The sequence below is a fragment of the Crocodylus siamensis genome, chromosome 7, assembly GCF_052110815.1.
Source record: "Crocodylus siamensis isolate JL-2025a chromosome 7, ASM5211081v1, whole genome shotgun sequence".
NCBI lineage: Eukaryota > Metazoa > Chordata > Crocodylia > Crocodylidae > Crocodylus > Crocodylus siamensis.
This window is the reverse complement of record NC_143401.1, coordinates 57802487-57828131: the sequence shown is the minus strand read 5'-3', so window position 1 is coordinate 57828131 and position 25645 is coordinate 57802487. Positions and strand designations below refer to the sequence as shown.

Below are 25645 nucleotides of genomic sequence, written 5' to 3'. Positions count from 1 at the left end.
TACTAATATTCTGCAAACTTTCTCAAGTTCTACTGCTTTTGTTTTTCCACCCTCAGTTTCCTACAAATTGGAGTCTCACTAGTTAGCCTGAAACTGGAAAATTGACGGACTGAGCTCACTTCCCTCTTACAAATTACGAATTACAATTGGAGTTGACAAGAACATAAGTGTGCATTTTCTAAACTGGTTCCAATCCACAATGCACCAGTTGAAACCCATTTAGAAAATGTAGTTTCCCCACTGACTTTTCATCTTGTGCCATTTTAAGATACTTTAAACATTAGACATTTGGACTGGATTAATTATTGTGCCAGTTCAAGGCATCTGCAGCATTGACAGGTGGCGTCACCCTATTTAAGTTGTTACCTACAAGTGATCCTTGGATAGTACATCCTAGGTAGGGCTGTCTAACTGGTGACTCCAAGGCCACATGTGGCCAAATGGGATTCAGACTTCTGGCCCCACGACTCTTGCCAGATCACCACTCCCCATGCTAATCTGGCTGCAAGGGGTGGGGTGGGAATGTCCATATTGTATGCGACCCAGAAGGCCTGGGGCTCACATTGGTGTGGCTCATAGGTATGCAGCCCCTGCTGGTATGGCCCACAGGGTGTTTGGTCCCCAGTCACAGTCACTTAGAAGTCTGATGGCCCTGTTCTAGGGTATACTACTGCAGTATTTTTGTACTTGTTGCAAAGTTATTAGCTTTACATGTTCAATCAAATGCATTTTCCTATGCTTTAGGAAGGAGGTAAGAACAGGATTTGAATATGCCAAGTCTCCTTGTAGCTTGTGCATAATTTATCCAATTGCTTATGCCAGATAGAATTAGTTAGCAGTAGTTTGCTAATGTATCAGCTTCCAGCTACCCTGAAACAACTACAGAGGCACACAATTTAAGAAGTGTCCCGTATCTATTTATCTAGAGTCACATTAAGGGTGTACTCGACTTTAAAAGCTTTATTTTCATGAGCCACTAATGAATCAGCATTCTGCAGTGGGACAGGTAAAATGCCTACTCCTTGCTGATTATTTTAAATTGAGGGCTCACTGTCACCTACTGAACACAAGTGCAAGAATATTCCAGAAAAAGGAAGTTGCTTATGGTATTAGGGAAGCTGTAAGTCCACCCACAGAATGAGTAGAGTCATTCTGCACATTTGCTTTCAACACTACAATAAATCAACCCAGGTCTATTAAATTATTTAACGTTATGTTTGATGTTGCTGGCTTTAAGCTTTTTGCTGAACACTGGTTTTACTATGCTGCAGCATATATACAGCTTTAACAACATGCATATTCCGACTCCCTCCCCACAGAGCATGAAGGCAAGGAGGACAAGCTTAAGTTTTAGACCCATCACTGGCCTTCTCATCTTGCTGTCATAAGACATTTGCACACTATCCTAAATGCCTTTGTGTTCTATAACTTCACCAAGCAAAACAAAATGCTGTTAAAGAGAGCATCTTAGCAGAACAGAATTGCCATAAAATACACCTTTAAGACTTTCATCTCTGGAAACCTTTTGTGAAAGCTACACTTTTGGAGAAAAGGATTAGGATAGCTGATGACTAACTTCTTGCTAACCACAGCACAGTTACCATTAAACTCTAATTCCACAAACTTTGATAAATAAGAAGAAAGTAACTTTTTTTTTCAGCCCATATGCTTTGGTGGAACCTTGATCTGAAAAGCTTTTGACAATCCCTTAACCATAGTATTTTCAACCTAATTTGGCGGGCAGAGTAGTTTGGCTCTTGGCCAATCGTCCCAAAATGTGGGCCTTTCTTCAGAGGTCATGATCTGTTCCTGCTGACTAATGCACTCAAAATCTGAGGGCAGTAGGAAGTTGTGACCTATTTCCATTCCAAACAAGGAGACGACGTTTGAAGGTGCTAAGAGATAGGCTTTTAAACTTTTTTATGCAATCATTACTTTAAAAAAGGCCCTACTGAAGAGAACTACATTTCATACTGTTTGTGCAAGGAGCACATCTGATGGATTCAAAGGCCCTTCTATAAATTAGATAAGGAAAACAGAAAGAATATTTTTTTCTTCTCTGACTGAATAGCTAGCAACCCTGGGATTCAGAGAAAGTAATACTAGCATATGTGGTTTCAATATTTAAGTGGAAAGAAAGTGGTCCCATGACTAAGGCATTTATCTTCATTGACTATTTTGAGCCCATCAAGTACAATTCTACCCTCAAATGGAATGAAAACAATATCACAGCATTTCCTGTTAGTTTTTCCACCGGCTCTGTCTGTAAGTAAGACATTTTAGCTGAAATGCCATAAACTCAGAGGCCATGCTTGGTGCTGGATTTGAGGTGTTGTTGTTGTGGTGGTGGTTTTAATGTTTATGGATCACTAGTATTGATGCACTTATGTAGAAAATCAACAACGGTATTATCTGACACAAAGTCAATTTTGTTCAAGACACCTAATTTGGCCAACAAAACATCTGCCATGAGGTAAAGAAACCAACTTGGCTGAAAGGCCACGTAGACATTAAAAAACTAGCACCTAGAAAGTTTGATTTTTTTAACTTGAGCACATTTTATATGGAAAACAAACACCAACAGTGCCTTTTACAAATACACTTTTCAGTGTAGAGCTAAGATTGCCTGCCCCAGTCCGCAGACTCGCCTCAAGTCCCACTGTCACACTCTGATTTATTGACATTTTTAGTCAGCCTAAAGTTCAAACAGTCCTGAAATGCTTTTAGACTATCAAAATAATTCTGTGGAACAAAGGACTGCACAGCTAGGAAATGATGCCTTCAACATCTCTGAAAGTTACAGGGCAGTAGTTTAGTAGCTATGTTGGCAGGTGAATGGATGGTGATGAACATAAAGGGGTCTTTCCCTTCCTCCTGCACTCCCACCCCGGTCTTACACAGAAAATGTCTGATGACTTGACTCATGCTACCCCAGTTAGTACCATTAACTAAGGATGCAAACCAACTATTTTCAACTAACACTAGCATTCACTTTTTAGACAGAAAAAGAAAAGTCTTCTTTGACTTTTTGAGATGCGAGCAAAACTATCTGCAAATTAGTTACATGGAATGAAAAAAATTATACATATACACACACACAATGCATATGTGTATATACAATTATACATGTATATATTAAACATACACATGTATATGAAGTTACATGTGTATATGTGTATGAAATATAGAAAAAAGTTACACTTGCAGTGTTAGACAAAAATAGCTGATGCAAACAATCCTTCTTGTGTACTTCAACTTATTTAAACTTGGTTTTAAAAAAATAAAGCGCATTTAGATTGCTCACTGAGCACGAACAGAGGGTTTTCAATTTAAAAAGTGAGCTTCAATGCAGTATGCATGTGCACAGCATGGAAAGTGAACAACTTCCAAAGCTGTTTAAATGACTCTCCTCTGCTTCCCCAAAAAACAATAATTAATATTCTGGGAATTAAGTGTTAACACTTCATTGTTTCTATAATTTGTTGACTGAACTGAGTGAACTCTGAGCCATCTGTTTCTGCTTCTTTCTAGGTCTATTTTTACTTTTTAAAGCAGTGCGTCAGCAGCAGACTTTCCAGTTCAGGCTTTGCTATCAAAGTACAAAAAAGGAGAAAGCAAACAAACCAGCTCCCTCTGTTCAATCCAAAGGCAAGTTATAAAGATTTTTTTTTGCTTTAATGAAAACAAAAAACATCTCAGGAGACGATCTGATGCAGGAAATAGAGTTGCAGCTTCAGTCAATACAGGCAATAACCTTGCAGCAGCAGCATCAAGGTTATTAGTGGAGTGCGAACACTTGTACCACCAGGGTTGTCCACGTCTGCTGCAGCTTGCTTTGCTGAGTGCGTGATGTACGTGGGAGACACTCTTACTGGATCCTGAAACCCCTTCTGCATACTAAACAGGGAAGGCGGGAAGGAAAAATGCTATCTATGCAGCTCGGAATCCCAGCTCCCCTGACGACAGCAAGATTCTGCTTCTATGCAGATTTCAGGTCAGGTTTATTAAAGATTAGCTTTGAAATAGTTAAATATTCTCCTCCTTTCTTCCTGCCTGCCTTTTTTTCCCCTTTACCTAAAAGTGACAGGCATCTATCAGTTTTAGGAATTGCCTTTGGTGCAGGGGACTCCCATACAAGGCAATTCCGCAGTCTCATTTTTTAAACCTGCAGTCACGCGTCAGCTTTCCCAAACACTTTGAAATTAGAGGCTTTTCTTCGGTCTGCATGCTTGCCAGTCACCATTAACATTCACAGCAGTACACTTGTGCAGCAAGGGGTTTTCCCTGATACACAAGAATATTTAAAAAAATCTGGGTTTTGCATACAAACACCTTCCATGGATTTTCTCTGAGCTTGCTTTTTATAACCTCCAGCTTTTAGATTTTTCCACTGAAGAGAAAATAGGGGCTCTTTTCCTTCAGAAAGTAATTATACTGCTCAGGACAACAAAATAAAGTATGGAAGTGATAAAATGTAGCATAGGAACAGGTCTGCAAAAATAGCTAGGTGATTTAAGACAGACTGCAAGCTGCTTGCTCAGAATTTCTAGACTACCAAAATATGCAACAACTAAAACAGCTATTTTTAAAAGACATTCTTATATAATAAAGGGCTTAGTCCATCTGTCCATAACGCTCTTGGAGCACTCTGATTGGTTAGTGAAACAGCCAGAGTGCAGAGCGCCCCCTCTGAGGAGCAGGGCTGGGGGAAGAGGGGAGGCCAGCAGGGCTGGAAGCAGTGGCAGCAGCGTAGGGTGCTGGTGTGGTAAGCTTCCCCCCCCCGGCTCCTGGAAGCTGGTGGGTGGCGATGCTCCATCCCCCCAACCTCCGTCATTCTTGACAGGCAATTGATTAGTTCCTATACAGTTTCCTCACAAACAAAATAGAATTAGCCTGTATTTTGATATTATAACTGGATTGTGTAAAATTAGTTGAGACATGTTTAATATATCTTCTGAACCCCCTTTACATCAAGCAGACAGTAATACTTCATCAGGGTACACACTTTATTTAGAAGCAAATGTATTCAAGATTACAAGATTAATATTACAAATTACTCCATAAGGAGGAGGAAGGATTTTCTTCCCTAGGTCAAAAGATTAAAAACTACTCCTTTAAAACCAAATGGTAATATACTAAGCAGCAAGGTACAAAAGACTAAGAATTATTCAGCAGTACAGATAAGTGCACCTACATACCATACCCTCTCCACATGTGACATTAAGCAGTCGAGCTATGATAATTAACAGCAGCAAAAAAGAGGTACATTTTGATACAGACTTTCTAAGCCTGTAAGTGAGCTTGGTTTAAAATAAATAAATAAATAAAATTACAAAACCCCCAAACAAACAAACAAAGCCCACATACACACAAGCTTCAAGAACTAGGTTACTTAAATCAGGTTAAAAACAAGTAGGCAAAAAAGTTTTAAGTGGCCAATAATTACTTTTTTGGTAACAGTATACTGTACACTACAAAACCTTCTATATAGGAAGTAACAAGCCTAGATAGCTGAATACTGTACAGCATTCCCTAGATATGTTTATCACCTTTCACTGACATCTGCATTCAGCGTCCCCCTGCACCCTCTCTCCAATATAACTAAGAAGGAAAATTGCCCTTTATGACCTTATATAATGAGCTTTCGAGAAAGAAATACAAAAATCTTTCCGATGGTGCTTGAAACTGAAGGAATCATACCCTACAACAGGGGTGGGCAAATGCGGACTGGGGACCAGATGCAGTCTGCCAGGCCATTCTATCCGGCCCATGGGGCCCCTAAAAAAATTTAGAAAATTAATATTAATCTGCCCTGGGCTGCCTGTCATGTGGCCCCCAATGGCTTGCTAAAACTCAGTAAGCAGCCCTCCGCCCAAAATAATTGCCCACCCCTGCTCTACAACATGCTCAAGTTCAGGTGGGGTATGGAAAACAGGAGACCTCAAAACTGCTTTATTAGTTTCATGAATGTAGCACACAGCGCTATCGTGGCTGTGGATATAGAATTTGCACCAGGAGTTCTCAATATTCTTAGACTCAAGGCTCCCCTCTCTCACTTCTCTGAGCTTAGCAGCATCCTCTGCAGATGCAGGCAGAGGGAGCTCCTCCTTTTCCCCCCACACAAAAGAGGCAAGCCCCTCTGTCTTTGCCTTGCTGCATGAAGTCCAGGAGATGCCCCTCACTGCTGGGAAGTGCAGGGGGGAGGGGAATGGAACTTCCTGAATCCTATCTCCATTACCAGCCAGGGCTTTTATGGTAGCCCCTCCCATCAGACTGGGCTGAAGTAGGGCACCCTCTTCTGTCACTTTCCACACAGCATCTCTCAGAAACAGAGATGAGATGGGACAGTTCCACTAGGCAGCAGGCGACACCTTTAAAAAGGATCTCATGGCAGTCAGTTTGAGAGACACCAATCTACACTGTACAATGCTAGTTCTAAAACAAGCTAGCTTAGTTACTGGAAACAGCATAGTCATGTTAGTGTGGCACTCTGCCAGGGCTACTTTACTCTGCTCAGAAGGTGCTTTGGATGTTCCTAAAGCAGGACACATTAAGAGAACTTTAAATTTAAGAATGGAAGCACAGATCTCAGTGCTCTGATGCACAGTTTACTGAATGAGAGCCCCAGGTTACATACAAACCTGTCTCTTGCACAGTTGTATGACAGACTGAGTAAGCCTGTCCAGACAACCATTTTTGTACACAGACTGCTCTTGGCTGAACACTTAATTCTCTCCAGAAGTTGAATATGAATAGCTAAAAAGAGGGGAGAAAATACAAGAATAAGATGTACTATGCATTACAGATGGGTTTTTTAAGAAGCTCACAATGCCCTAGAAAGTCTTCCCTTCTTTCTCCAAGTGGAAGTAATGCCCGAATGTTAAGACTGGCTTGCAGCTTACCCATCACAAGAAAGGTCTAAAGTTATCAAATTAAAAGCCACAATTGTCAACTTACCCAGGAAGGGGCTCAAGACATGATGTTCAGGGAAGTCCCTCATCTCTTACTCACACTTTCTCCATGATTCATTAGCATAACCTTCAGAGCACAACAAAGCACATCACCTTTCCTAGACTTCTGCCTGAGGACATGATCAAAAAAGGACAATTCACAATAAAGTGTGTTTGGGGACATTGGTTAACAAGCCAAAACACAAATGATGATACCCTTTGGTGCCAAGAAATGTACAGGCATTTTTTAAGTTAATAAAACGTCATCTGTACCATGGTACAGGGCCCTGAAATTTATCATACATCCCTACTATGCCTACTCAAAACAGAGAATGCAGTATGTGTAACTTCATGTACACACAAGCTAGATTTAGGAACTTGTCAGCTTCCCTTTAAGTTTGCGTCTCACCCACACAGTGCAAAATTTATAAACATGACAAAATGGTTCTGAACAAAGCCCAGTAGTAAAAAGGCTTGAAGGATTTTTACAACCATTAACATTTCTCACTATGCAAACTATAAATGATAATATGAGCAATAAAATATGGTGCTGCTTCAGAACGCAAAATTGATTATCTGCTGGGTTCTGGGAAAAGTCCCCTCTTTTTGTTCATTTGTGGAAATACATGGATGACTAGACACAGTATTGGTTTCTTGTCTCTCAAATAGAAAGCCGAGCTGCTAGAAAACAGACCATGGTTCTCAACCTCATTAGACTCAAAGCACCCTTTACAAAATGTCAGCCCTTAGCTTTCACTCTTTTTTTTTTTTAACTACAGAAAAATAAGAGAACAATTCTTCTGTTGCAAAGAACTCAGAAAGACCATAGCAGATCAAAATGGTTTGACACTATGAATTTCTATTTCAAACCTCTGGGTCTACCTTGTGAATTACGTATAGGCATCTGAAAACCAAATGGTGCTAAAAAAATACTGTGTGGCACTCTTGAAAGGATTTTGCAGCACTCCATTGTGCCACAGCATCCTGGCAGAGAATGAGCGAGCTAGACCAAAGGTCTGATCTGGATGATGATGCCATGCTTATGATTGAGGTCAATAATTTCACACTTTTACTTTTTGTAAAAGTTGAGAGAGAACCTAAACTAGATGCCTCAAAACTAGAGGAGCAAAGTAACTGACATTGTTTTCTGTAGTCATTTGAAAGTAAACCCTTGCTATCAAACATTTAGTCTCTTCCATATCCGTACTACCCTAGTACCATCAAGTAAACAAATTCTAGGTAGAATTCAAGGAATGAACTAGAAAAGGATATTTTGAATTTTAAAGGAGAATTTGCAAGACAAAGAATTAACAGCATAGGTACTTAAGAACCCCATTAAGTTCTAAGATGAGTATAGGAGGTTAAAAATAGTTCAGTGTTAAAAAATGTAAGGGATGTTATAAATTAGGATACATTGAAAGTTTAACGTAGTTAAGTTTGAATAGGTTTATTGTTGAGATGTCAGCTTAAAGATCCAAGTATCTCATACAATGATTCTTTCATCCAACCAGACACTCTGACATTGCAGAAGGTCTAGCAAGTAAAATTATACTTATCTTCATATCAATATGTGTGTTGTGTCCTATAAGAGGTGAGGTTGGATGATGCTGGCCAACATTTTAAAATCACAATACACCTTCTATGGCATGTACAGACATTTGCTCTTCCAGGAGAAATTTTTCTAGGAGTAAATTAACCTTGATTGTTCTCAGGTTATTTTTCTCCTGGAGCATCCATTTTCACTCTAGGAAAAAGTCTGAAGCATGTGGTTTTATCCTAGACAGCAACAACTCCCCCAGAAGAAATTAAACATCTCTCTAAGCCAATAGGTTTTGCAAAGATTAATCATCTAAAAACTAGAGGTGACATCAGTCCATATCAGATCGGCACTGTCTAAGCAGGGTATGTCCCTTCCCAACACAGCATTCATGCAGCTCCAGACAAAATAAAGATGGAGGAAATTTAGCTTCTGTTTTCTTACTAGTAAATTTGTAGCTGCTATAATTTCTCTTACAACATTTAATCAGTCTGTTGCAAATGGAAAAAAAAATCTTTGTAGTTGGGGTGGTGAAGAGGTGGAAGGTTTTTCCTCTCAGACGCTAGCATTCATTTTCCCCCAAAGACAGCAGCTTTCAGGTTAGTCTATCTGAAGAAGTGTTGTTATGCTCCTGGTACTGTTTCCAACAGAGGTGACAGATTAATAGCATGCAGCCACAAGGGAACCCAGAACATTTGAAACAGAATTCTAATAAGTTTCTATGACACACATCCCTCTTAATTTTGGGATCATGGTTCCAAACTCTTGAACATTAATATGTAATATGAATATGAACATGAACAACTGTATAGCAGTACCTTTAAAGGTCAAAAAGCTTTGACTAAGTATCCACCACCTCTAGACCTCAATGTCAGCAGAAAATATGTTCACAATTTTGGCTTTAAGCAAGCACAGCTTTGAAGGCCTAATTCAAAACTCTGCCTAACCATAATCACTTCCATGCTTTCACAAGCAAGCAGTACCTAACACAATGATTTTCCATAAGAAAAAAAATAAAACTGTAAATATATTTGAACACTGTAGGACCACAAAACATCTACTATGCTCATTTCTGGAACTTTTTATTCAAGACGATTGTCTAAATTTCTGAAAATCTACCTGAAGTTAAGCGCGTATGATGTAGGTTGAAGTGGTCAAAAGGAGGGATTAAGTGATCATTTGGAGCATGGATGATAATTAGTTAGGCTTTCAGTGCCTGCTAAAATGCATTTAAGTCTGGCTGTGGGAAAGGACAGGCAGTATCAGGATGATAAATTAAAGTTGACTACCACTATTAGAAAGGAAGTAGCACTCTTCCCTTCGAATCGGGGCTCAAGTAAAGTTTCCTGTTAGTGGAGATATAATGAAGGTATGGGTCTCTAAAATCATCTCTTTGAAAATCAGAACTCACAGATCTTTTCAAAAGCATGTAGAAGTTTCTTGATCAAACTCCAACATCAATAGTTGTTTGCCTAACATTTTTTCCCCATCCCATTTCATACAGCCATTGTCCCTACCATAGGCACAGACTTATTTGTGACCAGAGGGCGAGGCCTAAGATGTACTCTCCACCTCCCCTTCCCCAACTCTTCTTGACCAGAGTGTTATTAATCGAGTCTGCTCCGACATGCTGGAATTCCAGCATGTTGGAGTAGTCTCTATGCTCATGTATAGGCACCCATAGTGCCCATCTTTAAGAAAAGGAAAGAAGGAGGATCCAGGGAACTACAGATGAGATAGCCTCACCTTAAACCCTGGAAAAAATCATGGAGCAGGCCCTCAAGGAATCCATTTCTAAGCACTCCAAGAAGGTAATCAGGAACAGTCAACACGGATTCACCAAGGGCAAGTCATGCCTGATTAACCTGATTGCTTTCTAAAATGAGATGACTGGCTCTGTGGATATGGGGAGAGCAGTGGACATGACATACAATTCTTTTTGATAAGGTCTCCCACAATGTTGTCACAAGCAAGCTAAGGAAATACGGTTGGATAAATGGACTGTAAGGTGGACAGAAAACTGTCTGGAGCATTGGGCTCCAAGGGTAGTAGTCAATGGCTCGATGTCTAGTTCAACAGGTATTATGTGCAGTGCCCCAGGGGCCGGTTTTATTCAGTACCTTCATCAACAACCTGGAAGATGGGATGGAGTGCACCCTCAGCAAGTTTCCGGATAACACCAAGCTCAGAATGGGGAGGGTGAAGGGGAGTAGTGGATACGCTGAAAGGTAGGGCTAGGATTCAGAGAGACCTCAACAAATTGGAGGACTGGTCCAAAACAACTATCATAAGGTTCAATAAAGAGAAGGGTAAAGTCCTGCACTTAAAACAATCCCATGCACTGGTGCAGGCTAGGGACCAGTTAGTTAAGCAGCTAGCTCTGCAGAAAAGGACCTGGGGGTTACAGTGGACAATAAGCTGAATATGAGCCAACAGTGTGTCCTTGTTACAAAGAAGGCTAACGGCATACTGGGCTGCATTAGTACAAGATTGCCAGCAGATCAAGGGAAGTTATTATTCCCCTCTATTCTGCATTGGTGAGGTCACATCTGGAGTACTGTGTCCACTTTTGGGCCCCCACTACAGATGGATGCAGACAAATTAGAGAGGGTCCAGTGGAGGGCAACAGAAATGGTCAGGGGGCTAGGAGACATAACTTATGAGGAGAGGCTGAGGGAACCAGGCTTATTTAGTCTGAAGAAGAGAATAGTGGGGTAGGGGGATTTAACAGCAGCCTTCAACTACCTGCAGGGGGGAGGGGGGGAGGTTCCAAAGAAGATGGAGCTAGACTGTTCTCAGGGGTGGCAAATGACTAGACCATTGCTCCTTGTTCTAAGTTGCAGCAAGGGAAGTTCAGGTTAGATATGAAAAAGAAATTCCACGAGGAGGATAAGAGAGCACTGGAACAGGTTATCCAGAAAAGTTGTGAAATCCCCATCCTTGGAGGTTTTTAAGACCAGGCTAGACAAAGCCTTGGCTAGGATGATCTATCTGGAGACAACCCTGCTTTGAGCAGGGGGTTGGGACTAGATAACCTCCTGACGTCCCTTCCAAACATAATCTTCTATAATTCTATGATTCAGACCAATGGAATAAGGAAGTAAACATACTGTTTTTATTAATGCAGTATTTTACATAAGTAGAGATGAAGTTTCATTTATAAATGCATCCTAAGTGTTCTTCATTTCTGAAAACTAAGAACATTTCTATTCCTGCAATGAATACTATAGATGTATGTTCAAACCTTGTTCATAGCAAGACATTTTTACAAAGCTTAAGACCCCAGACAAGTTAACTTTACACTATACAGTAGTATAAAGTACAGCAAGTGGTAACATTAAGACACCCATATGGGAATACACAAAGCTTCTGCCATATATACATAAAAGCTGTTCCTAAGAGACTGAATTTTCAAAATATCTGCGGATGAATTAGAAGCAAGTCTTTCAGTTCTAAAAACTGCTTCAGTGACCCTGTGAGTGACACTGAGAATGGGAATTCATCCCTCTTGCATGCAGGGAAGTGAGAAGAGGCTTGGCAGCAGTCCTAATGCCTCCACTCCAGCATGGAAATCAGCTTCCTTGCTAAAATCATGTACCTCAATTTTGAAGGACAATTTTGGCAGAGTGAGGGGGGCAAGCCAAGGCAAGGGGAAGGGAAAGAGGTGCATAAGATATGCAAATAAATACAGTAAGCCTTCTGGGAAAAATGTGACTTTAAAGAGCAAAACCTGAATTAAAGAGTTGACAGGGACCAGACAGGTCTCAAGGAAGGTGCTGATCCTACTATGTATGCTACCACTATATAATTTTCCCTATAAGTAAGAGCACAGCCAGAAAATTAGAACGCTTTAGAATATGAACAAGCTCGTCCCAAATCAATTCTGAAGTGCCTTTTTCCTTTTAAGAAGAGCTGTCCCTGCCTTATCTGTTCTTCTTCACATATCTTCATTTGAGCGTGAGTTTTGAGACCATTTTTCAAAGCATAAATATAAATTTTTAGTGGTGTATGAGTTCTAGGCTTTAAATGCTCTATATTCAAATGACATACCACTTCCTATCTGTAAATATTGCCATGATGAGATTAGGATATTTAAATGTTGGATATCAGTCTCAAAGGAAAGCCACCTGTAATTTTGTTTGCAAACATTTGTGTATATTCATAAAAATAGATATATCATTAATAGTCTATAGTTTCCAAATTCTTGCCTGCTTCCCTGCAGGAGCCCAGATGTTATCAGGAAGTGCAATCCTTTCTAACAGAAACAGTAAAATCAGACTGCAGTTTAGATAATGAACCAACTCATGCATTGATAAGGATACAAGAGCCTCAAAATCCTTATTTTGGATCAGCACCTAGAACCTCAGCTGAGTACTATACCAGTTCTTCCACTGGAGGAAGTGTGCCTGGAAAACATAAGATTTAACTCTTTTTCCTTTACTTTTCTACTACATGCCCTGTCCCAATTTGGAACTGAAGGAGCTCAGAAAGGAAACTTTGGTAAAAGGTTAAGACACTTGTGAAGTCTAACACAATGCAGCTCAACTTGAACTGGTTATCTCAGGATGTCTGTTATACCACTTGACCAGTTCCTCATTTATCATCTTTGCACAGTTCCTGTATTCTGTAGCTGAAGTGGGGTGGTTTGTTTTTGTTTTGTGGGTTTTTCTGTTGGGTTTTTTTTTTTTGGGCGGGGGGAGGGTTAAGTTACTGCTGTTATGGAACTGACAGTGGCAAGACAAAGAGGAAGTGTTCCCTACCTTCTTATCTCTTCTGCAGAAACCAAGTTTGCCTCCTACAAAAGCCTCAGTCTGATCCTGAAATGTGCTGACTGCATTCAACCTTCCCTTGAAATCAATGGGAATTAAACAGCACTCCATTCTTTGTGGATTACAGTTTAAGGTAAGAAGTTGTAAATCATTCACCTCACTTGATTTTTGTTGATACAGCATTGGCCTGTGAAAATGAGAATACTCAGCAGAATTTTAATAATTGGTTTTCAATTCTCATTTCCATACAGTTGCTTGACGCTTTTGACTGAACTGATATGATACAAAGAGATAAATCATAATAAAACCATAGTACCTAAAAGACCAGGACCCCATTTTGGTAGGCAGTATACCAAGGGTGCTCAACCCCCAGCCCTTGGTCCCAATGCAGCCCACAGAGCTATAACATGTCACCCACAGGGTTCCCCACAGATGAAGGAATTTGGTGACAGGGAAGTAGTGGCAATTAATGTGACCACCCTCTCCCCTGCCTAATTCCCAAACCCCAAGCCCCATGCAGCTGGTCAGAGCTAGGCTGTGCCTCTGGGGCTGGGCCATGCCCCTTCCCCCTGCCACATCTGGATCAGAGCTGGGCCGTGTCTTTATTCTGCTGGTGAGAACGGGTTTGAGCTGGGCCATGCCCACTTCCCCCCTTCAGGGTTGGGCCGCCCATCCCTTTCCTTGTAGAGACAGGCCATATCCTGTTCCCCTGCATGGCCTGGTTTGGACCTGGCTGCCCCTACCTGCCTTTGTGCAGCCAGATGGTGCACCCTGCACCTGCCCTGGGTGCTGGATTTGAAGCACTGGCAGGATCCAGCCTGCAGATGGACTGGGAGCTGCCCATTTGGCCTGCCAGGGAAAAAGTTTGAGCACCACTGCAGTATACAAAACAAAGATAAAAGACAGCCCTTTCCATGAAGATTTTACTTTGTTTGCATGATTTACCCAGGCCAATGAGGCTGGCTTTCAGAAACCGAAGGCTTTTTTGATTTTATGAAAAGAAACAATAAAAGATAAACCTAAGAGACACTTATGAGCTGGTGAAATCCACTGGGTTGCATTTCATTCCTAATCATGCTAAGAACAGATTTCTTAGTCTTTAATATAAAGCTGTAAAAACAAAACGGGATGGCGTCTAAGATGTTAGACTCCATGCTCTCCAATACCTAGGGCTAGCCAGTACTGGCAATATATGGTAAACAAGAAAATGCAGTTTAAAAAAGAAAAAAAGTCTGATCAGGGAACACTAGCACACAGAGGCATTTATATCCAGAGAGACTCTCCCTAATCTAGACAGCTTTTAAATAAACTGCAGCAAGGGAGAGCCAGAGACTGAATCTAGCAAAACAGCAGTACCTGTCTGAGTGGCTAAGTCAGGAGGGACGAGAGGATATAGATGCAAAACTAGAACCATCCCTCTTCTCTTGGCAGTTTCCAAGCCACAGATACTTGTGTTCTGGTAGCATCCCTGGCCTCAGGGGTGGCCATGATATCAGTCCAGTAAGTGTCATTCCCCATGGAGCATCCCAGCACCCTGGATCCCTGTGTCACATCTGTTAAATCTGTCACTTCAGACAACCTGTGTCTAAGGCCTCTGTCTCTTTCAGTGTCCTTTGCTCCTTACCCATACAGGTCTCCCCTGGGCATCCCAGTGCCTCAGGCTCTCTGGTCCTGCTCCTCAGCTTTTTGGGTCCCAAACCCTAGGACCCCAGCCTCTAGCCTTCCTCCCAGGCCTCTGGCCTGCTCCCGGGCCTTCAATCCCTAAACTACTCAGCTCTAAGCCTGAGAATAGAGCCTCCCACTGCCTGCTGCTTGCCCAGGAGCTCCTAGCTCAGCAGCAAGGGGAGACTGCCTGGTCCAGCTCTGGCCTTGGGCTTATCTCCCAGTTAAGCCCTATCCCTTTCTGGTGAGGTGCTCCCCTCCCTGCTAACTCCCCTTCCCCAGAGCCTTCTCCCTTCTTAAAGAAAGAAACAGGTGCACAACTCTGATGATAAATTATAGTGATATCATAAGCTACAGACCACACTTTACTAATGTCAACACAAAGTCACTTGAGACGGGGTGGGGGGGGTGTCCCATTTCCCTTAGTATTAGAACAGAAGAGAAAGAATACAGAGGACACACAAGTGTTAGGAACAGTAAGCAGATAAAAATATACATATACCTATATATTATAGAAAGCACATCATAAAGTAATATTATTAACCCTAAACTTACTATCACTTTATGCTAACTTTACTCTAGCATTAGCACAAGGTATCTCAAGGAGGTCTCCTCAGCACTCCTAGCACAGGCCAGACTGCTTTGTTAAGGGAAGCCAGTGACAGTTGTTGTGAAATGGCATACTGAGCACACCAAGGGAACTGGAACATTCAGCTTCAAGACAAACACTCCTCAAGCTCTCTTATAACAATAATTAACAGATTCCAATTACTGACAATGCATTTCATTTGAACTTCCCAGAAATTCACAGGTAAAATTTTCACTTAGAAGCTCTTGCTATGTAAAGCAGCAATGCCTTAAAAAAAAAAAAAAAAAAAATCACCTCTCAGAGGGGAGCAAATACAATCTTTGCTCAGAAGTTAGTGTTTCAGTAGTCCAGCAGAAGGTAACTGACTTACGAAATTGAAGAACTAGGGAAAATAAACTCTGAAGGCCAAAAACTGTTTGAACAGTTTAAATGCAAGTGGTCTGAAATAACAGTTCATCTTGTTTCCAGTGTTGGCAACTCCTGTCATCTTGCAACAAGCTGTTTTGAGATCAGTAACTCTGAGACAAATTCTACTGAGAAAGCTTCAAGCTGCTGCCTATTCCCAGCTGAGACCTTTGATGTTATCACTTGTTCCAGCAGAAACAGTCTATCATAAACTCTTAAATTTGCATGAAAAGAGGCTTAAGCTCAACCCATATAATTTAAACAAACCAGACTATATATACATACATACAGCAGTTCTCACCAGTATACTTAAGACTCTAGTAAGATTCTCTCTTCCCTATTCCCTTGTAATTCCTGGACACTTCTCCAGAACTTAGTGTTTTCACTGGCTGGAAAAAAGAAAGTCATATAATAAAAAACTGGAATTTTAAGAAAGTAGAATGTACATGAGTCTTTTTGGCCTATTGTAGGAATTCTTTACTATACCGACCAACTGCACCTATTCTTTGCATAGCAGAGTATCAATAATATGATTTATTATAATGAACAGGGATCCGGATTTTCCGTTTCCCATGGAAAAACAGAGAAAACCCCGGATTCCGTTTTTAAGATTGGCAAAAACACGGATTTCTCTTTTTAGCAGAGAAATCCACGGATTCTCTGCTTTTGTAAAGAGCTCTTGCAGGCAAGAGCCAATTGCAAAAAGAGCGGGAAACCCCCAGCCCTGGCCAGAGGGCAGTGCCTCTGAGGCAGCCAAGGCTGGCCTCAGGCTTGCGCTTTGCCCCGGAGCATGGAGGTAAGTGGGGCTGCGGGGCAGGAATGGAGAAGATGGTTGGGGGCTGAGGAAGCAGGGGCTGCTGCCAGCCCCAGATGGTACACAACAGCTGGCAGCAGGGCCAGGGGGTGAAGGCAGGGGTGCCCCTGTGCGTGGAGCTTTGTGGGAAAGCAACACGGGGCGCAGTGTGGTGGTGCCCGCCATGTGCGGGTCACACATGCCGCCTGGTTGGCTGCCCAGGGGAGGGGGAGAGAGAGGTTGGCATGCAAATGGAGCACAGCTGGGACCAACGCCGCAGCCACGGCAAGGGATGGGGGCACAGGGGAGGGCCTGGGGCTTGCACGCAGCGGCTGCTGCCACTTACTTGGAGGGCCGTGATGGCAGTGACGGCCACTGCCTCCAAAACCTCCCACTGCCGCTGCAGAGCTGTGCCTGGAGCCGTGCGGCTGGCCGGCCACAGCATGGTGGTGACCAGGTGGCACATAGCCATTCTCACCACCACCTCACACTGCGCTGCTGCTGCTGGCTGCACAGCTCCGAGCACGGCTCCGCAGCAGCAGCAGGAGGTTGTGGAGGCAGCAGCAGTCACCACTGGCATGGGCAGCTGCCGCCGCTTGCCTGTGGGGCTGCCCATGCCAGCGGTGATGGCCACTGCATACAAAACTTCCTGCTGCCACCACAGAGCCGTGCTCAGAGCTGTGTGGCTGGCGCAGTGGGACAGCACGGTGGTAGGGCTGGGAATGGCTGTGTGCCGCCCAGCCACCGCTACCCTGTGCCGCTGCTGCCAGCCACACAACTCCAGGCAAGGCTCCGTGGCAGCAGTAGGAGGTTCTGGAGGCAGCAGCTGTCACTGCCATCATGGCCCTCCAAGTAAATGGCAGCAGCTGCTGCATGCAAGCCCAAGTCCCACCCCCACCCCCACCCCCCCATTCCTCACCATGGCTGCAGCATCGACCACGGAGCTGTGCTCCAGCCGCATGCCAGCCCCCCTCTCCCCCTCCTCTGGACAGCTGGCCAGGCAGCATGCGTGTGGCCTGCACCTGGGAGGCACTACCACACCGCACCTTGTATCACTTGGCCGCAAAGCCCTGTGCAGAGGGGCACCCCTGCCTCACCCCCTGGCCCTACTCCCAGCTGCGATGTGCTGCCTGGGGCTGGCAGCACCCCCCACTTTCTCAGCCCCCAACCATCTTCCCCAGCCTTGCCCCAGCCCCCCAAGCCCCACTTACCTCTAGGATCTGGGGCGAAGGGCACAGCTCTGCGGTGGCAGTGCTTGCCCACAAAGCCCCCCCACCCCGCTGCATGCAAGCCCCCCCGTTTCACCTCTGACCAGACAGCACATGTGGCCCACGCATGGTGGTTGCCACTGCACTGCTGCTGCACCCTGCGCTACTTGCCCACAAAGCCATTCAGGTGGCTGTGGGATGGTAGCGCAGGGCGCAGTGGCAGAGTTGCGGTGGTGGCCTCCATGTGCGAACCTCCTGTCAGGCGAGTTGGCATTCGTGTGGCCCACAGAATGGCACCCCTACCCTCACCCCCTGGCACTGCTCCCAGGAGTGGACACAGGGGCACACTACCCCCACCTCTTGATCTAACCCTCATCACCTTCCCTTTTCCCTGTCCTGCCCTGCCCCTTCCCCCCCCACACACACTTTACTTGCTGGGGTGGGTGTCAATGTCAGTGGGTGCAGTCTGGGGGGCTGTTGTGAGGGGCATCAGGAGGGCTGTTGAGATGGGGGGGGGGGTACAACAACAATGTGGCAGCCAAGACGAAAGTCCTAGCAAACATTTTACAAAACAAAATTAACCAATGACTATATTGGAATGATTATTCTCAGCTTTAGGTACTGAAACATAAAATCCTTATACAAGCAAATGTGGTGCCTGAAGAATGAGCAAAAAAGACGGGATAGGATCTCTCTGTAGAAAATTCATTCTCTATACGCCTGCTGGCAGCTGCTACCCCACCCATCCTAGCTACATCCAGAAGGAAAGTATTTAAGCTCATCTCTGGATATATTTTATATACAATCTAAAGTCGTAAGTCATTACCAGAAATGAGGGCCGTGTGACGATTTGGTCCCCGATTCCATTCAGTGGAGATTAAGCCCAATTTGGTGGCCGAATCTCTGAATCCAAATCGAATCAGGAGATCCTTTAATCTCCGAGTCCAATCAGAAGTCCCCGAATCAATTTGGAGAGATCTGGAAAGACTCGGTGATTCAGACATTGACATAGCTTTAAATCTTTTTTCTACATACCTCAAGGTACCAGGCAGCTCATGAATGCTGCAGTGCTGGGGCAGATCGAGCATCCCACAAGAGCACAGGTGGCTCCCCAGCACAGCTGGAAACAGACCCAGAAGTGGACCAGAAACACTTCCGGTCCACTTCCAGGTCTGCCGGAGAGCATGCGGGGGCTGCACTGGCTCAGTGACTTGCCTGGGTCTGGGGGGGGGGCACCTGGGGTCCACCCGCAGCCAAGTCGCCAAGCCAAGGGAAGGGTTCAGGGGGCCCTCCAGCATGCTCCTGGCAGACCCAAAAGTGGACCAAAAGTACTTCCAGTCCACTTCTGGGTTCGCTGCTGAGCATGCGGGGGGCCTGCCTACACTTCTGTGAGACGCTCCATCTGCCCCACCATCACAACGTTCACAAGCCATGCCTGGTACCTTGAGGTATGTAGAAAAAAAAATTAAAGCTGTTTATGGCCAAATCACCGATTCTCCAAATCAGCATTGAATATTCAGATTTGGATTTGTCCGAATCAAACTGGGGACAGTGATCCAAATCAGCGAATCGAATCACTGTCCCCAAATCGAATACGGCCCATTTCACACACCCCTACCAGAAATGTCTTCACACGCCCATGTCATACTAGGTCAGTACTTGGTATACTGATGGCTGCTGAAAGCCAGGTTAGCTTTTCATTCTTTCAGAAGTGCGAGCTGAAATGTTGGTACTCCAGAAGCATATAAAGCATAAAATACTTAAGTGCAAAAGTTCCCTTGTGCAGTACCCCAGTATAAAAGTGAAACTAGTGTAGTATTTGCCATCATGTGCTTAATTGTGACAAATGGTAACTTCCTGATGGGAAGACTATCCTGAAACAGTCATAGGTTTGTGTATGCCAATAGGCACAGAAAAAAAAAAAGAAAACAAAAACAAAGCTCAAAAGCACAAAAGAAAGAAATCCGTCATCACTGGAGGCATCACTTATACTTTTAAAGTTTGTTTATTATCAAAACTGGGCTAAGGGTGGGACATTTTTTTCCAACTCCTTTGACCCTCCAATTAGACAACTTAATTAAAAAGACAACTTAATTAAAAAAATGCAGCTTCAGAGTGACCAAAAAAAGAAAAAATTCCAGTTAGAGTTGTTCCTTCATGCAAATATCAAAAATAAAATTCAGGGGTCTGGACTTATAATTTATGTTTCAGAAACAAAATTTAAAGTACTACTTTACTATTCTTAATCACAATGGAGTCCTGGAAGGGTAAAATACAAGATTCAAGTTTTATTTTCTTAGGTTCCCAACTATATTGTAAGACATGTGATACCAAGATACTTTTTTGCATTCTGCCCTAAAAAAGGTCAATCACATTTTAGAGGGAACTCTCATTCCAAGTGAAGAGATATTTTATGTAATGTTCAGCTTACTATCAGTAGCTTTCTAAATTCCCTTTTCTATTTTTGTAATACAAGTTCTCTCAACGCCCAGCTGTCACTTTATAGTATCGCAGTCCTAATACTATAAATCTGATAAAAGTGGGGGGGAGTCACTATGATGCCAAAGTCACTAAAAGGTAATTATTTTAAAACAAAGTTTTGAAGATACCATGAAGGACAAATTCACTTTGCTTATCCCCAGACTTCAGGCAGATTTTGTCAGTCTTAAACATCAATATGCTTATCTGATAATCTTTGTACTTTGTTAGCATTTTAAAAAGCAGGTCACCAGTAAATCACTACCAAAAGACTCAATTATCTGAACTTGTCCATGCCTAGACAAATTAAATTTCTCTATACCCTTCTTCAGCATTTTGAGAATAAAAGATTGCATCCTGACCATAATACTTCAACCTAAACAGGTCAGGGACTTTTTTTTCCTTTTTGGTAGAATGGAGATTTTATTAGCTAATTAAATATAATAATTTACCTATGTTAGGCAGAAAGCAGGGCAGGATGACAATCTATAGACTAACTCATTCTGAGGCCTGAGCTTTCATAGGCTGCAGCCTACTTGTTAGAAGTTACAAATGGACTATTTATATAACAATCTATGTCAGCGGTTCCCAATCTGTGGTACAGGTACCACCAGCAGTATGCAGACAACCCGTCAGTGGTGTGCATTAACAGATTTATTATAATTACTTTATATGACAAAAATTTGCTGGTGGAACCTAAGGTTAAACTGAAATTTGCTGGCGATACATAAGATTGTATTGTTTTAAATTGGTGGTGCGCAATCTGTCAGAGTTTAGGAACCGACGATCTATGCTATTTGGATAAGGACACCTCCCTATTTGGAACTCTATCATGACAATATTCTGATATTGCTTTCTCAGGTGGTACACCACAGTACAGTAGGCCTGGGGAAAGCAACATATAAAATCTGATTCCTACTTGTTAAGTGCTAAGTTGTAATATCCGAGCTGGGAGACCACTTATCAGTTTTACTCTGATATAATAGCCAGTTTCCTTGTAATCAGTTCTGTAATGTAGGAGATAAAATGGCCTATTAACAGGAGACATTTTTTCTCAAAAGAATTTGTCATGATTTTTTCCATATAGCTTCAGTGGCTCTGTAAAAGAATTAAACCCAGTAAGGTCTCAAGTTTTAAAAAAAAAAAAAAAAAAGGGGAAACACCATCAGTTTGATACTGTGTGTTCTTTCTATCTCTAGCTCTTCAAGCATGTTTATATTCTCTGCTATCTTAAATACAAATATGAAATAAGAAAAGCTAATATCACATTAGAGTTCCGTAATGTAATCTCTCTTTTCAAGCCAAACTTGCTACTTCAGTATTGACGAGTCACAAACCTAACAGAGTTTCTTCTTCCCTGAAAAACAAATTGAACTTATTTCTTCATCGCTGCATCACCATCCACTTTGAAAGCTGGGAAACAACCCCTAACCCAAGGCAACAATATCTTTCAGCTTCTACAGAATAAGGTTTAGTTAAACTCCTAGTAGAGAAATAAACTTCCAAATGTAACCGTTTTTTCTTTGGATTAACCTTCCAAGCTACCCTCTTATTTAGGTTAATGTACAAGTCAAACTCCTCTGCCTTCAGCAGATGTGTCCACTTCAATTTCATGCTGTGCTCATAAATACGAAAATCCTCCCTAGTTTTCCTGTAGAACAGCAACAATAGTTATTTGATATTGCACAGTTAGTGTAATTACCTTAGGGCTATCTAACTGGTGGCCCATGGGCCACATCCAACCTGTAAGGGGTTAACTTGTGGCACCTAGGCTCCTGGGTCCAGGAGCTGCTCCTCCAAAGAATATGACATGCAGCCCTCTACAAAGAAGCTGAGCAAAAACGCTTTGGTTGAAGGGAGGTGGGATCCCACTGTTCAGAAATATGGATGATCAGCAAGGACAAAAACACTGCCAATTATATGACAAGAAAGGGAGTAGAAATATTATCTGTTAAAGTTTAAATACACATGCGCCACCCCCCTCCCCCAAGTCAAGTAATGGATCCTGGCTTTCAGACGGAAAGTGCAATAATATCTGGCAACATTAAGATGGATCCACTTGTTAGACCCTGAACAAGCATTTATAATCTAATGCAATGAGCTGTGGTTTTCAAAAGTAATAAAACAAATCTAAGTGTAAAGAAGCTAACTTAGATTCCTTGTGTGGCAACCCAGAAAAAACATGGAAATATCTTTAAACATAAGGGTGCAGGAGATCTGTACTAGTCCTAACTCAGACATATATTCTTTAAAACACTGACGGGCCAAACCTGGATTCATGCCGTGATGCTGAGTCCAAGCAATAGTGCTTTGACAAAGTATGTAGAGAACTTCAAAGGCTGCCCTGCAAATCTCCTGGATAGGAACCAGTGTAAGGCTGGCAACCATCATTGACATGCCTCTGCTCTCATGCTCCTTAACATGCCCTTCAAGCTTTAGTCCTGCTAAAGAAAAATGAGAGATTCAATCAGACAGATATTTCTATGCATCATTGGATATACTGTGGCCTGAGGCATTAATCCCAGGGAAGTTGGGTGCCTATGGGAAAAGGTCAAAACCAAACTACATTGAACTAAAAGCAGACTTACTGCTTATCAGCTACTTTGCAGTAAATAAAAGCCAAACCACAGTAATTTAGCCTCTTTCATCAAGGGTTCAGCTACATGGTTTAGCTCTCAGTTACTATGTGGTAAGAGGAAGCAGCCAGCCCTTTTTAAGTTCCTGGCCCTTTTTAACTCTAATCAAGTTTGTCCATGCCCTAACCTGATTTCAGTAGAATTTCAATCATTAATTCCCTTAGGCTCCTTTAAAGGCCACAGACTTACTAGAAGGTTCAATTTATAATGTTAAACCATAGGAATTAAAAGTTAAGGATCCTCTCCGAACCAAGGTGGAACAGGAATGGTACTGAGTGAGTACCCGATTATCAGACCTTTTCAAGACTGAGTTTGCTGAAGTCAGACATGGGACGTTTGGATAACAGACTGAAGATCCATTAAGTTTGTCTTTCCTCCTCCCCTAACAGTTTCCCACCACCGCTAATTGTTTACTAGACTTGCAACTCTTGCCTTGCCATGCTTGAAGAAATTTAGTTCAAGTAAACAGCATAATCCACATGAACTAATCTATCTTCTTGCTTCCACACCATAGCTGAATGAGAGGAAACGTTTCTTTCCTTTTCTTTGAGACATATGTGCATCTTCACTAATTTAAAACTGTAAAAGTTATGGTATTAAGAGTACCCACACCCAGTCGCACTATATATGGGTACTGCCCAGCCAACAAAAGAAGAAATTTTCCATTATTTACAACAAATTCTGAATCACACTGATGGTCAAGAGAGTGAAGCTTATCTGAATACAATTAGGTGAAAAAAACTGAAAAAAAGGCAGCAAGGATCCACAGGTATTTGTGCTGAGTTCAGGAATGTACAGCTCTCGCTCATCTGCTCCACACCATTAAGAAACATGCTGCTAAAGATAACTAAGGACCCCGAAGAGAATGGAATCTTAAAACTTTATTCACTCTAGAACAGCGATTCTCAGTCTTCCAGGGTCAAACAACCGCCCAACACTGAAAGGCAACAGCATGGAAAATGCCTGAATGTGTGGGGGGACTGGTCTGGACGTGGCCTAAGTCTAACAAGATGGAACTATCCAAAAATATGTGCATATCAGTGAGAAAAAAAAAAAAAAAAGCAGTAAGCAAAACTGAACATCTAAATTAAAGACTTTTTGCTGTTTTTGAAACAGAACCTACCATAGTAGGAGAAAAGATTAATTACATTTTAAGACATACTCATCTGGAAAGATTGTACTGCATACCTCATAGTGTTGCTTGTTGAAAACCACTGAGTAAAGGATTTTAAAGTTATTTTAGATGCCTGACTCCCACTGAAACTGATGTAATTAGGCACCAAAATATCTTTAAAAAATCTAAATACTTTCTATCTCTAAAGAGAAAATAAGTTTTCTAGTGCTGAACTGAATCCCTTTTAACTGGGAAGGCACAGGGACAATACTAAAACTACACAAAGAAATTGTTCCGTTTGAAAGCAACGACATTGTACAAGGGCTCCAGATGACATCTGTTAAGAGTAATAATATAATACCAAAGTATCAGGTGTGAGTTTCATTTTTGATTGAGTTAGGCTTCTTATCAATGTTGATAGATGCTGCAGTGTTTTAATAGTATTAAGAAAACCAGACCTGCTTTTCCTTTCTCTACTTGGTGGCATCCAGCAGAGCAAGGAAAGATACACACACACACTTTTGATATCAGTAGCAAACCAGGCATTTCCTGGTAACTGCTATTAGTTGTGGTTAGATTTGCCACTCTATATTCCTTACCCTAGTCCAATTTCAGTTCTGGAACTTAAGGAAGATAAGGAAGTAATCTCAAAAGCACTTGAGTTCAACTTCTTCCTGTTAGTTTTTTATGTAAAAGTGAAAACATTCCCATTATTTTAGAGAGACAGGGAAGAATTCAAGGTACAGATTTAAAATATATATTAGAGAAACCCTTTTAATCTACTTAAATGCAAGTTTTACAAAAAGCATTCTTTCAGAAAGCAAGAAAATACTACCAAGATCATGCTTCAAAAAATAAAAGACTCCATGATTTTTATTTGTTGTCAATTTCAAGAGTCTTAACAGCCAAAAAAAATACTATTCTATTTTGGAAAGTTTTTGCCAAGTCAGAGGGGAAGCTAACAATACCAATATGGTTTGTTCCCAGAATGGAGATATCTTTTCTTTATGTTATGCAACAAGAATTCACAGAGTTGCCTATATGCTAAATTTTTTCAGCTACCTGTCAAAATTGAAAATTGGATGATACACTAACTGGCTTTGAATGGTAAAGAGATCAGCTGAAAGCAGCTCTAATTATAAAGACAGAAAAGACTTCTTCCCCCTTACCTTAACAACCAACTGAAAACTGAAAATCCAGTGCATCTGGACTCTCCGATCGGCACCCCCCTGCCGAAACCACCACCAACTTCCTTGCGTCCATGGGCAAGGCTAATTTGCCCCACGCCCCACACCCTACCTGGCTCATATCTGGTCCCCACACTGAAAAAATGGCAGTGGGGTGCCACTTTTCAGCACAGAGACGCTGATACATGTGTGCTAGAGTCATTAATTTTTGTGCTCCAGCAAACTCGACTAATCAAGTCTGCTCCCTGCATGTATATAGGAGCCCGTTGCTTTTAGTGCAATAGTAAGCTACTATTCAACACCTAATCTTTAGATTT

At 42.2% G+C, this 25645-nt stretch overlaps 1 protein-coding gene across 2 annotated transcripts in view; it reads right to left on the bottom strand.

Annotated features, from left to right (window-relative positions):
• MCU (mitochondrial calcium uniporter) overlaps nt 1-25645 on the bottom strand; it is a 151107-nt gene that overhangs the window by 77166 nt on the left and 48296 nt on the right. The gene's annotated exons all lie outside the window — the stretch shown is intronic.